A 14,853-nucleotide genomic window follows, 5' to 3' on the forward strand; every position below is an offset into this window, starting at 1 on the left:
CATCAGACAGGAGCTGCAAGCTCAACCCCATAGCTTTTTTCTTGAGGAGGGAGGCTGTCCCCACACCCACCCCCCATTCTACTTTACATCCAACAAATGACAACGAGGATGAAAAACAATCTGAAACCACTTCTTCATGACAAGTAAAGTGGTTTGAAAAGACAAGCAAAACAGATAAAGAAACATTTTACCAACCGAGCAACCGCAAGCAGCTCAGGTTCACGACAGAAACGGGGAAGTGTGGGCACAATTTCGAAGCCCTGAGGAAGTCTTTGAGTTGAGTAATTGAATTAGAGACAGCCAGCACAGTTTTATGAAAGCAATACCTTGTGTACCTTACTACTTGGAGTGCTTTAGAGGGCATTACTGTCTTAGGAAGAGAATGGAGCACAATGGATTTCATATCATTGTTAAAAAGCCATTGGATGCTTTAACAATGAAGATTGTTGGCCGAAACCACATCTATTGTGTAAGGTAAAATAGCTTGTTGGATTAAAAAAATTGTTCAAAACCTGAAAAAAGAAAGTGAGTGAATGTTAATGGTAATTTTTTTTTAAAAGAGTGGTTATCAGTAAGGGTGAAATAATAGCTTTGAAAGCAAATGACTCAAATTGGAAAAATACGCACAACTCAACCTCATTACATTGGACTATTATGGTTTCTGCTCTAACACCACATACTAAAGTTCCAGGTATTGTGAAGCCTATTATGTTTACTGTCTTATAATAACCTGCTTTTCTGAAGAAAAGATGGAAAGAAAAGGGAATGTTTAACAGAATACCACTCAGTGTGTCGGCTGGGATTACTGAGGCACAAAGCCTTGGGTTGGCTTTTTTTTTCTTTCTTTTCTTTTTTCCAATTCAGCTATCATAAAATTACACATACGTGTTTTCATCTATCTACAAAGATATAGCATAACCAGAGGCTGGTGAGGTGGCTCAGCAGGCAAAGGTGCTTGTTGTCAAGCCTATGACCTGAGTTTCACCACCAGGATCTACATGAGGGAAGGCAAGGACTCCTGCAAGTTGTACCCTGACCTACACACAGACATGGCACAGCACAAATACACACAATAAACATGCATGTATACACACATACATGTATACATGCATGCATGCATATATACACCTGGAGAGGTTGCTTTGAAATATGTAAGCACTGTTCTTGCAGATGTCTCAAATTCTATTTCTAATGTCCATATTAGGCAGCTCACAACCACCTGTAACTCCAATCTGGTGCCTGCCTCTGACCGGTGAGGATATCTCACATGCTCATATTCACACACAACACATAACTAAAAATAATAGTAAAAATAAGTATGTTTAAAGAAATCCATATAATTTTTTAAGACATAGGATAGCATGATCAGTAAGCACACAGTAAATAGTACTGTCTGACCCATATTACCACTTCACTGTCTATAGATACTCAGCTCTTGACAAATCACTAACATGTTCTATGCCTACAAACATGTATGTAAATTTTATGTTGCTAATAGATCTGTACTATGATGGTCTGTCACAAAGATTCTGTGTATAGTATTAATTCCTAGTTGAAACCTTATATAAATGAGAGTAACCAAGGCTTTAATGTGTCCAACTCAAGATAAAATATGAGAATTTCCAAATCCATTTTTCCTACCCCAAGGTCAGTATTTTTAGTATATTTTGAGCATAGAATGATAAAGATTGTTTTGATGACTTGAGGCAGGCTATATTTTCTTCAGTCTTTCCTACGCAAGTTTGTGGTTTTGTTTTTCTATGCAAGCTCTTACTATATATTGCTGGCTGGCCCAGGACTCAGTATGCAAAACATGTTGGCCTTGAACTCACAGAGGCCCACTGCTTCTGCCTCTCCAGTGCTGGTAAAGGCAATCATTACCATGCCTGGTTCTTTTCCTTAGGAACTTTTTTTTTTTTTTTTAATTAAATTGCATTTATTTATTTTGTGTGTGTGTGTGTGTGTGTGTACATACGGTCAGGCTCTAGGCCAACCACCTTTACCCATTGAGCCAGTTCTCTGGCCCTTCTGAGTAACACACACACACACACAGAGAGAGAGAGAGACAGAGAGAGAGAGACAGAGAGAGACAGAGAGAGACAGAGATCTACCTCAACAAAGGCAGATTCCATGCCAAGTTAATGAATAAAAAAGCCATGACATAGCTTAAATTAGAAGTTAAACACTTAAAATCTTATGAAGTCATCAAAGTTATAGATAGACTGGTGCAGGAGGATCAGAAGTTCAAGGTTAGCTTACATTGGAGACCCTGAATTTTTGTTTGTTTGGTATTTGTTGTTGTAGTTACTTATTTGAGCTTTACTTGTTTTGCTGTTTTATTTTGAGATAAAGTCTTGTTATGTATCGCTGACTCTCCTAGAACTCCCTACAGAAACCGAACTAGCCTCTACAGATCAACCTCTCAAGTGCTGGAATTAAAGGCAGTCACCCCCACACCTGGTTTCATGCCCATATGTCTTTAAACAACAAGAAAAAGGCTTACATTTTTTATTCATTAATGATGACTATAGATATTAAGAAACCTTAAAGTTCATTTGACTATAATAAGTCCTATTCAGTAACCTAAATCTTTTTAAGGCAAATTGAGCAAAACCTTTCTTGCTTTCTTTCAAGACAAGGTTTTTCTTTGTAGCCTTAGCTGTCTTAGAACTCTCTCTCTAGACAAAACTCACAGAGACCCGCCTGTCTCTGCCTCCTGAACATCTGGACTAAAGGCCTGTGCCACCACCATCTGAATGCATAAATATATCTTACTGCACATTTTTCTGGTAAATATATTCTGATATTTGTTTTAATAGAAGTGAACTCGTTAAACATGTATATTAAAGAGTGGACTTCAGTGGCAGAGGAAAGGAGATAAAGAAAAAGCCCACCATGTTTGAATTTTTCTTTCTGCTTCCCTGGACATAGGCAACATTGGGTTTGAGAATAAAGCCAAGTATAAAAGAAGGCTTAAATGAAAGTAAACCATGACTCTTACTGCTTGCCATGGTCTACTCAGGCTACTGTAACAAAATACTACAAACTGGATGACTTAAAAACAACAGAAAGTCCCTTCTTACCACTCTACAGACTGGGAAGTTTAAGCTCCAGGCAGATGCTATGCAGTGGTGGCTGCTCCCGGCCCGAGTATGACTATGCTCACACAGGCCATCAGAGAGAAGGCACCAAAGCCTCTTTGTTATGTCTTTACAGAGTCACTGATTTCATCCATGAAAGCCACGCCTTCATGACATGATCACCTCCTACAGGCCCCAAATCGCAATACCATCATCTCAGGGGCTATGATTTTAATATGTATATTTTAAGGGGAAAATACAAACATTCAGGCCATAGCATTCCACACTGAGATTCATAACTTTTTAGTATACACAAGTTCATTCCAGCTCAATAGTTCTAAAGTCTTTATTTGCATTGCTTTTGTTTTTATTTTCAGACAGGGTTTCTCTTCATAGTCCTGCCTGTCCTGGAACTCACAGTGTAGACCAGGCTGGCCTCAAACTTATATATATATATATATATATATATATATATATATATATATATATATATATATAAAGAAACAAACAGGAGCCGGGCGGTGGTGGCACACGCCTTTAATCCCAGCACTTGGGAGGCAGAGACAGGCAGATTTCTGAGTTCGAGGCCAGCCTGGTCTACAGAGTGAGTTCCAGGACAGCCAGGGCTACACAGAGAAACCCTGTCTTGAAAAACCAAAAAAAAAAAAAAAAAAAAACCAAAAAATCCCAGGATAGAATGATCTTCCTTGGCTTAAAGCTTTCTTCTTGGAGCCCCTGGAATAGACGCAGAGGCAGGCAGATCTCTGTGAGTTTGAGGCCAGGACAGCCAGGGCTACACAGAAACTTCATTTCAAAAAAAACAAAACAAAAAAACCCAAAACCCAAACCAAAAACAGCAACAACAAAAAAGAAAGAAAGAGGAAGGAAGAAAGGAAAAGAAATTCACAAAGAATTAATAAAAATATTTTTAAAAAGGAAACTGTTACATAAAGTAGCAATAATATTAATGTTTTATGTATTGGTTTAATATTCCCAAACATGAAACATGAAGAAATTTAAAAATAAATAAGTGAGAGAGATTTTTAAAATCTGAATTTGTGATACTATTTACATATTGGTTATAATTTCTTTTTTTTTTTTTTACATGTATTTTATCTGTCATCTATTTCCCATCATTAGGATTTTCTGCCATGTCCTTCCTGTCACTTAGGTGGGGTAGTTCTCGGGTGTGGACTACTTTGCTCTGCATTCCAGGCTATGAAGCAGCATCTCTGGTCTTTACCCAATAGATGACAGTTGTGGAAAACAAAACTGTCTCCAGACACTCCCAAATGTCCCTCTGGGAGGCAAAATCACGCCCCTCACCCCAGGTGAGAAAACTGCTCTACAGTAAGTTACTCCTATCCAAATATTTTGATTATGTTTTTAACTATTGCCTACTACTCTGGCTGTTTAATCATTCCATGATCCACATTGATCACAATGATTAAAGAAATTACACATCACTCTGGCACTCAGGCACTCACTCCCAGCCTCTTAGATAAAGTCGGGGAATATTCGGGGAAGAGATTCCTATAATTAAAAAAATAAATAAAAGATTGCATGAAAAGAGTATAGATTTTGGCTGTTGTAGACCGGGATCAAATTGCATTCATTTGTTGAAGTGGACCAAATGCCTCAAAGATAGCAGCTATTATCATTTGCACTGTGACAACACAGCAGACACTAACATGGGTTCAGAAAACCAGACGCTTCCTGTGAATTTACTTGAGATATAGAACAAGAGACACCCGTGACTCACCACACACTGACCAGCTATGCTCTCTTTCCTTCCTTGTCACTAATCAATTTTTCTTAGTGGCTTAAAAAAAGTCTAAAACACATATTCAGTGGCTCCCACAGCCAAAATATTATTGTGAAAATAATGTTAAACATTTCACTGCTTTTTCAAAAAAAAAAAAAAAATTAAAGTAGTCACATTCTATATGATGAATCATGTAGCTTCTGTACCACTGTTCCTCTAGACGTCGTGATATTTACCTCATCACTACTGGATTAGGAGATATAGATGGTCTTTTGTCTCCTCTAAGTGTCCCAGTCCTTGTGGGATAATTAAATACAACCCATAAGCAACATTAAGTTTTTAAAGGACCTACGGCTTTAAATACACAGCTTTGATTTGTACTATAAATTCCATTTTTTTCTTTTTAAAATTTGGAAGACAAAATGTGACTTTTCCAACTCACTTAATTTAAAATCACCCTTAAAAACAGAAAAGAAACCACTATAGTGGGATGCTGGGGTTGCCTTCATCCCAGCATGCCCCACCACTGTTCTCTGGATGGCAATCACAGGACCCAGGCATCAAGCTGTGGAAGAGAATCTTCCAAGCAACAGCATCTGGCTCTTTGGCAAACTGAGCAGGCCGTTGCCCTGGTGGCTTTGGAGTTGCCTCTGGGTCTGTCACAGGGTATGGCTGCTGATGGAGAGTCTGGACTCTTGTCTCCATTTTCATTTTACCATCTTTTTTTGTATACCTTTTGGACATCAGAAGCCTGGTGGTTCTTTCCATCGCTCCTTTTGTACTTTAGTAAGTATTCCTTTGCACTTCTTGCATCCCTTACAGAAGTACAGAAATAGGCAAGCATTCTGGCATCAGAATACCCTACCCGCAAAGAGAATCACATATTAATGTTCTAGTCTCAGTCCTGAATACTTTAAAGCTGTGTGTGCTTTTATTATCTTTACTTCCAGTAAATGTCTTTGTCAGTTAAATTTGACAAATTGGTGTTTATAATATGAATACCTACCTAAATCAAGAAAATTTTCCTTTTGCTTTCTGATGCTGTGCAATCTAAGCTGTTAAGGTGGTGTAAGACAACAAGGGGCCTAGTTTAAGGGATCCATGAGCAGCCACAAGTGTGTAGCTCTTGGAAAAAGCGTGAACCAACTCTAGAACCAAATCCTCTGGGCTGTGAAGGAAACTTAAGGCCAAAATTAGAATGTAAACAATGAGGGTTGTGTTGTTGTTGTTCATTTTGCTTTTTTTTTATTTGTTTGTTTTTGTTTTTTGTTGTGTTGGATGCTTCAAGGACAGACAAATAAAATGCCCTCAGCTTTCTGACTAATTTGCATAAAGGGTATTAATCAATGACCCCTCTGCAGCCCACAGACTATGCTTAGGTGCTGTGACCAAAAGACAGTGCAACGACCGGTGAGGACATGGTTCAAGAGCTCAAGGAGTTCAGGACTATAGGCCAGCATGATTGCTCCAGAAGGGAAAGTATTTAATCCCCGCCCCCCAGATTTCACCATGGGGGGGGGGGGAAACGCCTGATAACATTGGCCACTCCTAAAGAGACTTTACTTAAGTTTGTCACTTGATCACCACATTCAATAGCTCCAACCTGTGGAACAGTAATCATCCTCATATCTGTTTTATAGACAAGAAGCAAAGAAAACAGAAAGGGGAAGGATCTTGATAAGAAAAACAACCTGAATGTAAGTTGGTTGTTACATAGAAAATTCTAAATTTAAAAGGAAATAAAACTTATCACTTCCCAAAATTGCCAAGTAGTTGAAGCTAAAATGGTCCCAAACAAGTAAATATGTAATGACCATTCCTAACTGAGAAGGGGAGTTTTAGAAAATCACAGTTGGTATTATTTTGAATAATATTTTTCCATTCTTTTTAGAAATAAGACTATAATGGCAGTAGAGACATATATCGGATCCATAATGGTCTAAAAGAACACACAGTTAAATCTAAGATTTGTTGTTAGTACTAACCAAACCAAACCAAACAACCAACCAATCAAACAAGCAAACAGAAACAAAAGCTTTAACAACAGAAACCCTTTGCTCAGGAGCACAGGGTCTCTCTGAACACATACATATTCAGTCGCCCCTGACTTCAGTTCTTTAAACACATCAAATTTTCAGAAAAGTCAGGTACTTTCCTGAATTCCTGTTATCAACCTCCACAGCTTTCCCTGGGACCCTGCTGTGAGACAATAGTACGGGCCCTATAACCTTAAACAACATATAAGCCTTATTGTTTCATCTAGAAGAAAAGAGATAATATAAAATTTTAGATCAAATATGTATTATGGCAACTGCTTTTTTTTGCAACAAGAAAACAAAACAAAACAAAATAACAGTTTCCATGACCAGAGCCTGATAATGTCTGCTGACTTTATTAATTCTTGAAATAGGGGTTAGTGTTAACAAGCACAGGGCTCTGGGTTCTGTCCCCAGCCGTGGAAAAAAAAATAATAAGTAATTCTTGACAGTTACCTAATATACAGGCTCCCAGATATGCTTGTTGAATAAATGGATAAATGTGAATCCATGTTGTAACCGACTTTAAAATAAACACATATATGTATACGTGTGTGTGCAGACATGTGTTTTGGAGATTCTTTTGGATTGATAATCTCGATCTTCAGATACATCAGAGACTTCAGTGGAAATTGTTACATTTGAAAACTAAATTATTCAATCTACCAAATGTGAATAAATTTGTTATTGAACCAAGTACTCAATCATATTTAAAGACTTTATGGAGGGAGCAAGGCAGCTCAGAGGGTAAAGATGCCTGCTACCAAGCCTGACCACATGAGTTGGATCCTCATGCCCCACTCCCATAAAGTGGTCCTCTGACTTGCACACATGGCACATGTGTGCCTACACAAACACACATACAATTTTGTAATAATAATGGTGAAGATGTTGCAGAGTCATGTGTAATGCTTGTATATGATTCCAGCACTAGGGAGGCTAAGAAGAATTGCTGTGAATTCAAGGTCAACCTGGGATATATAGAAAAACTATCTCACAAAACCAAAAAAGAAGAAGAAAGGAATACAGAAAAAGAGAGGACTGTATAGCCTAATGTCAAGTGTTTAGGGCATCATTTGGAGTCTACCATTGACCAAAGTTATACCCACACTGTGCCTTCTTAACTCTTAAGCATAATAGGATGGACTGTTTGATTTATCATAGAAAAAAGGTCATGTCCACAGACTGTCTCTGTGTAAGGGACACTTACATCCAGGCCTTTGCTACTTCTGGTTTGTTGTTAAAACACTGGTGAAACTGAGGCCCAACCGCCCATCCACACCCAGCACCCCCAGACCAGCCTCTTTCTTCTGCACTTCTCTGGCCTGTTTTGTGCATCAACATAAGAGAGCAGACTCAAAAGGAAGCTGCTTTTCCAAGAATTATCCAGAATACATCACCTACACTTTGTTTGAACTGTGTCCCTTAAGTGATGCCTCTAATGTTTATGTTCTGGAGTTGAGAACTGGAAGCAATTATATCTTTTACTTTTTTGCTTGTTCATTAAATGAATAAGCTGCCAGGAAAGTGCCATTTAGGCTACGAGTTACTGTCTGTTGCTGAACTAGCTTAAATGGCGTTTAAGAAATTATTTAGGAATGTCATTATTGAGTAGCTATCCAAAGTCAGACATGTATTAATAAAGATGTTTTCAAGTGTCCATAGGTTAAACGCCAAGAAACAGATCCACAAATACAAGAGTTTGTTACTGCACTTAGGTTGTTTTGTAAGTAACTCTCAGGATCGAAACTGTCCCCCAGAAGACAACCATTGCTCACTAATCTAGGACACCTAGTTCCCTCTTTAATACCCAACTGACTCACATGGCCTCCCCCAAAGCAGACTGACTCTCAGGTTTGGTTGGCAAGTAGTAACCGGCAGAACACTTTAACTTGAACCACGTGAAAAATGACTTTGAAAGGATTCGGGAGAGGTTTGGAAACATTATGTAGGGAGGAGAGGCTGTTCATGGACCGATATGGGGAAGGTGGTGAAAGGTTCCTATGTAGCTGATAACAGGCTTTCAATCAAGTCTGGTGACCGTGCTGAACCCACCTGCCTGGCCTAAAGAGGTAGCACAGTGGTTTGGGGCTTGGAGGTGGAGGTGGGGGTGAGGGATAGGACCACACACACACACCAGATCTTCAGAAGCTTTGAGAAGCTCCCCAACCCATGGCCAAAATGAAGTCTGAAGCAAGGTGCATAGCCAGAAACCAGAGGGAAAGTGGGATTCGGTGGATAGAGGAACACAGAACAGCATGCATGTTTTATAGTAGTTTCTGTGAGGTTTCCTTTCATGGAAAGGGAGTGTATCCAGTTGGACCTTGGAGAATGGTCCCTGCCTTCTCCATGAGGCTGGATGTGTACCAGCGCCTCGGGGCAGCTTCAGAAGGCTGACTGAATCCTACCTTTCCCTCCCATACACTCGAACCCCAGTTCCCAGCCATAAACCTTCCCCCTTCACTGCAAGTGGCTGCTGGAAGCCAGAAGCCTCGGACTGCCACTGAAGATCCAGGCTGCCCAGCACACTCTCGGTTAGGACAGTGCTAACTCCTGGCTGCTCCTGTAGTCTGAAGCTGCTCCCTGGTCTCCATTGGGACAGCGGCGGAAGTTGGGGCGGGGGTGCGTCACAGATGGACTCTCCCCCTTTCTCAGCTGCCTAAGCCTGGACTGGGAGGCTGGACTGGAAAAGGAACTTGGGGCTGCGCTGGGCTAGTTCTGTAGGTCGCCAGGCAGGAAGGGACTCAGAGAACACAAATTTAGAGCCTGCCCCTTCCCCACCCTGTACCCGGCCCAGAGGCCGAGGGACTGAAAAGATAGCTCGATTCCTCGAGTCCCCAGTTCCGGAATGCTGGTGGCTGCCGGCCCAGGCCCACATTTAGAGTGGTGTTTGTTTCACGCCAAACTCTCCAGCCAGGGTTGCCTTCCAGCGCTGGTTCGAGGGAACCCGTCCACCCAGCTCCGGGTGCGAGTTCTCAGTAGGCTTTCCCTTCGTCCACGAAGGCAACGCTTAGAGCCGGTCGCCGTCCCTTACTATCCCGAAAACAGGACGTGACAGGGTCTAGGACAGGTCACGACCCCGCCCCTCCCGGGAAACCCACGCGCAACCGCGAGTGCACATGCAGACGCGGAGAGCCAGGAGCGCCCACACGCACACGCATGACTTGCTCCCCACGCCTGGGAACAAAACTTGCTGCTTTGTCCGGCTGTTCTTGTGCCCTTCACACCGTTCTTGCCCAACAACACGATCTCGGGTGGACAAGATTCCTCCCGTAACTTCTCCACTCAGAAGGCAGCCTACCCTACTTGATTAAACTTCTCAAAGTGTACCAGGTGGCTCTGGGCCCCCCAAAATCCTGCAGCTCACGGGGGCCCGAGCCGCCCTTACCCAGCTCTGCGCGCGGACGCGAGGTTTGCGCCACGCTCGGGCACCCGAGTGTCTCGGTCCCGTCAGCGCTGCCCCAGATCCCGAGACACACGGTCAGGGGCTCCCGCCGCCGCGCCACACAGGCTGGAAAATCCCCGCCATACCGAAGCCGAGCCTGGGCCGTGCACCTTAAGAAATCCCAAGTAAGGGATGGGTGAAGTGGGGAAGAAGGGAGCCAGGGGAGTTTGTACCGAGTGCCTCAGGTAGGAGCCCTTCTCCCGTACTCTGATGCGACTGCATTAGAGTTAATGGCAGCCGCCTGCTTCTCATTATTAATTGTCTTTGTGTTTGGATAAAGTATGTAATCTTCTTCCCAACCACACCATTAAAATAAGGTTGCCTTTTCAATTAAGAACTGTCGTGAGCACAGCAGTCAATTTTGCTAATGAAGACGCATTATATTTTCCCTTAACAACAACAGAAAAAGAATTTAAGAAAAGAAGAATCCCAGTTTTTCATTAGATGCGATTATGAATAAAATACTCGAAGTTTTCCCTAAAATTGGTTCGAACATGTAGTGCATTAAACGGCAGGCTTTTAAATAAATAGAAACCTCTGCACATAAAAGGAAAGCATGGCCAGAAAACAGTTCCAAGCCCACTGCTTTCAGATGCATTGTAAACGCAAATACGATGAGTTTATTTGTTTGCTTATTTTTGCAGATGCACTTAAAGTAGATAAAACAATTAAAGGAAGTACACTGGCTGGCTCTCTGAAAATACCTCTGTAAACTTTGGGGGCGGGGGTGCCCTACTAGTTTACCGAGGAGTTCTCAAACTGAAGCTGCAGAGAGCTCAGATGCTCTGCTCATTAGAAGGTCTTACAGCCCTTACTTGGACACCTCAGCTCCAGCACTCAGAGCAACATGCGTGGACTGTGTCTTACAGTTTTGTTTTATTGTTTTTTTTTCTTCCTACCCTTCTTCCATCTTTCTGTCCTTGACCCTCCCCCCCCCCCCAAAGGCAAATTGAAAGCCAATATCCATGGTGGGACTGCTTAAAAGTATATGTTTTTGCAACAAGCAAATTATCCACTGCTCTACAACATTAAAAGTGGCAAAGTTGTAACTCGAAGTTCATAACCTTCATGGATGTGAAGGTGCAAAGTTTGGATCCATGGAAAATGAAAAGTGTGTGTTAGTCATCTACTAATCTCCAAGTTGGGGGATATGCAATGGAAAAGGTCTATCTATCAAGAGCTATGTGTTCTTAGTTGATTTTTAAAATTAAGGGTTTTTTTGTTTTGTTTTTGCTTGTGGGATAGTGTTTCACATAAGTCTCTCCCTTATTCAATATGAAAACTCTGACAGGAGCCACATTGAGAATAGCATTTGAGGGGGAAAATAAGCCAAATTCTTCGAAGTAGAAGGAAGTTCCTGATAGCAGCAGGGTTTTCCTTTGTAAGACAGCACCAGTGGTTTCTTGCACACATGATCTTTTCCAGATTTGGGGTGTTATGCCTTTTAAATATTGAACTTCTTTTTTTTTTTAATCAACTAGCTCCTTAAAATGATCTGCAAAGAGTGGGAAATTAGATTTTCGATTAAAACCTTATCCCATCTCGAAGGATTACTTTATATTGATTCTTAAATATGGCTACAATTGATGGGCTCTAATTAAAAATCCAAAGAAAAAGTCTGCCATGCCTGTATAAAAGAAGCTTTTCATATGCGGGGAAATAAAGCTTTGTAAAAGGTTACAAATAAAAGATTAGAGTTTTATCCAAACTAGTTTAAAGCTTCACTGTGGTTTTCCTTTCTTCTTCTTTTTTTCCCCTCCTTTCTTACAAAACCATTCCTGGGTCTTTTCTTCCCCCAGTTTTAAATGAAGTTTGCAAACAGGCAAGATATTGGAGTGTAATGGTTGCTTTGCATCAGCTCTAGAGCTCAAGGCTGCTGCCTGCAGTAGAATTGATTTCAAGGAAACTTTAGGACCAGCAGAAAATTATGTAAACTGACTGCTACTGTCCTCTATCAATCTATCAAATTTCTTTCTCTCTCTCTCTCTCTCTCTCTCTCTCTCTCTCTCTCTCTCTCTCTCAATCACACACACACACACACACACACCACATACACACCACACACACACACCACACACACCACACACACACACACACACACACACACACACACACACAATCTCCCACACTCACACAAGCCTTTATTCTCCCTCACCCTAACCCTGCCCTGCACATACCCTACCCTTGGTCTCACACTGCCTAGGACAGGGACAGTCCAATAGGTCCAAGCTCACACTCAGTTCATAAATGTCTCAGAGCCCACATCTCCCACTTGTCGCACAGTCTTAATCCGGTTCATTCCGGAATAACATGCTACTCTTTTCCTTTTTTTTTTTTTTTTTTTTTTTTTTTTTTTGCAATTTTGTATTTTCCTCCTGCTCTTTTATCAAGACAGCACAATCCTATCTTTGAAGTGATTTCTTTTTCCTTCACCCTCTCTTCTGAAGCAACTAAAATTCAGGGACAGAGTGACCCACGCTTAATTCATAAGAGGTCTGCTGCTTTACACCCCCGACCCTGCCCACACTTCCTTAAATCCTGTTAAGAAATGATCAAAATTAAGCTTGGCAAGTTTCAAAATAAAGTCAATTCTAAAAAACTAGTGGAGAATTATTTCTTTTTAATAGGTGATAATTCTCATGCAAAATGTGGTCACCCCTTCCCCCACACTGTCCACTGAATTACTGAAAAGATTTTAAATTAATCTTCATATTTCGGAAGTTAGTGTCCAGGGAGTCTAACTAACCCCCCCCCCCCACTGTGCTCTTGTGGAATATGGGTTTTCTTCTTCTTTTTTTAATTAGCCTGGGAGACTCCAGAGATGGTTCTCCCCTCCCCCCACCCGCTCCCATAGTTAATAAACTTGGAGAAAACTTTGGAATATTTTAAGATAGCTTGGCATTTTGACTGGAGAAAAAAAATCAGCCTAGTTAGTGATATACATAAACCCAGACTTCAAAACATGAGTATCAGCCATCATGGAGAACCACATACAAGCCTGACGAATAACTTGGTGCCCTGTACACTGCTACTTTTCACTTAGCTTCTGAATCTTCATATCTCATCAGCCTAGTAAAGAAATTGTACACGCGGCAATTAAAACCCACCCACTACTTGATAAGAATTGTTGAAAAACACAAACCACTCTATCTTAAGTCAGATTCATAGGAACTGTTTTTTGGTTTTTTAAATGGGAGAAAAGTTTAACTCTGGATAAACGAAATACAATGAATGGATAGGAGGTATATCGCAGGCTCAAGAACTTACTGAAAATCAAGAGATGTTTCCATCCAAGGAGTCTTTTTCTCCCATCAAGCTTCTAAGGTTTTCTGTGAAGCAGCCCACCCTCTCCACCCCCCTCCCCCAAAGCCAGTGGCTTTTGTCCTGACCTAGAATAGGGTTTGTGGAAACGGTACCTGAGCCGGGCTGTCTGCAATTTCCAAATTGACAAGAAGAGACTGGAAGATAAAAAAGCATGTTCTTACAGGTGAAGAGCAATTTTGCAACTTTTCCAGGCGACACAGGAGAAAGCTTGCCTGCTACCAACTGCTGGAGAGTCTGGGCAGAATTCCTCTAGAAAGAAAAAAAGAAAAGTCTTTTTTCCCTTCCCTCCCTTGTCTACATCTCTGTCTCTGGCTCTCTTTCTCCTCCGTCTCTCTCTCTCTCTCTCTCTCTCTTTCAGATCCAATCTTTTGAGAGCTGCAGCACATTGCTAAGCTAAAGGGAAATTCTCTTTGATAAAGCGGTGTTTCCAGCTTCTGGGTTTTAAAACCTAAATCTATATTCAAATCTGGCTGAAGGTGTGTTCTGGGATTTATGAAAAGCCTCTTAAAGGGGTAAATTTACCAAACCGTGACAAAATCATCACGATCTTACTTTAGACATCTGAAGTGGATGAGAATTTTAAAGAGACCCTTGTTTATTTAACACTGTCCATTTCCAACTGGTGGTTTATTGGCCCTGTATTCCTGCGAAGTTATTAGACTAGAGGGCAAAGGAGAAGCGGGGGTTGTGTGCTGCCAGCCGCTAAAGGGGAAAGCCCTCCCACGCGGCATCTAACAGAAATCCTCCACTGTCTATAGCACTCCGGAATTTTCTGGGAGGTTTGGCTGCTCTGGGTCGTCTCAGGACGACATCCCAAACCTCTACCTGGGACTCGAGAGGTTCCTAACGTTTCTAGACCCTACTACAGATGAATCGCTTTCTCTCCGATTTTTTAACTTACTTCGAGTAAGCCCTCTCTCTATTTCTTTACCGCACCCCACCTCCACTGTCCCCAAGGCCTTGCTCCACTACATCCACAACGGTCGTTTTTTTCCTTTTCGCTCTTTGATGCTTTCAACATCATTATGATCAAACTGGGGAGAACTCTTTTTCTCGGGGTGGGAAATAACCTCTTTTTCAAGAGATTCGCGTGTATTTGCCCTTCCATCGTACAAAGCACGCTGGCTCGGACTAAGAGCCAGGACCTGCTTCCCACAGCCCGGGCCACGCGGGACAACTGCCTGGGACATTTGTTTACCTCTG

The 14,853-nt window shown here is 41.5% G+C and overlaps 1 long non-coding RNA gene across 2 annotated transcripts in view; it reads right to left on the reverse strand.

Moving 5' to 3' along the window:
- Positions 1 to 14,853, reverse strand: part of LOC117705961 (uncharacterized) — an 86,420-nt gene that overhangs the window by 71,352 nt on the left and 215 nt on the right. Inside the window, exon 2 of one of the 2 annotated variants that reach the window (XR_004606456.2) lies at positions 13,743 to 13,899. This is a non-coding gene — a long non-coding RNA (uncharacterized LOC117705961). Of the gene's footprint in view, positions 1 to 13,742; positions 14,120 to 14,853 lie in introns of those variants that run through there. The other variant, XR_004606455.2, reaches the window with a different exon arrangement.

This window comes from Arvicanthis niloticus, chromosome 3 (genome assembly GCF_011762505.2).
Source record: "Arvicanthis niloticus isolate mArvNil1 chromosome 3, mArvNil1.pat.X, whole genome shotgun sequence".
Classification (NCBI taxonomy): Eukaryota; Metazoa; Chordata; class Mammalia; order Rodentia; family Muridae; genus Arvicanthis; species Arvicanthis niloticus.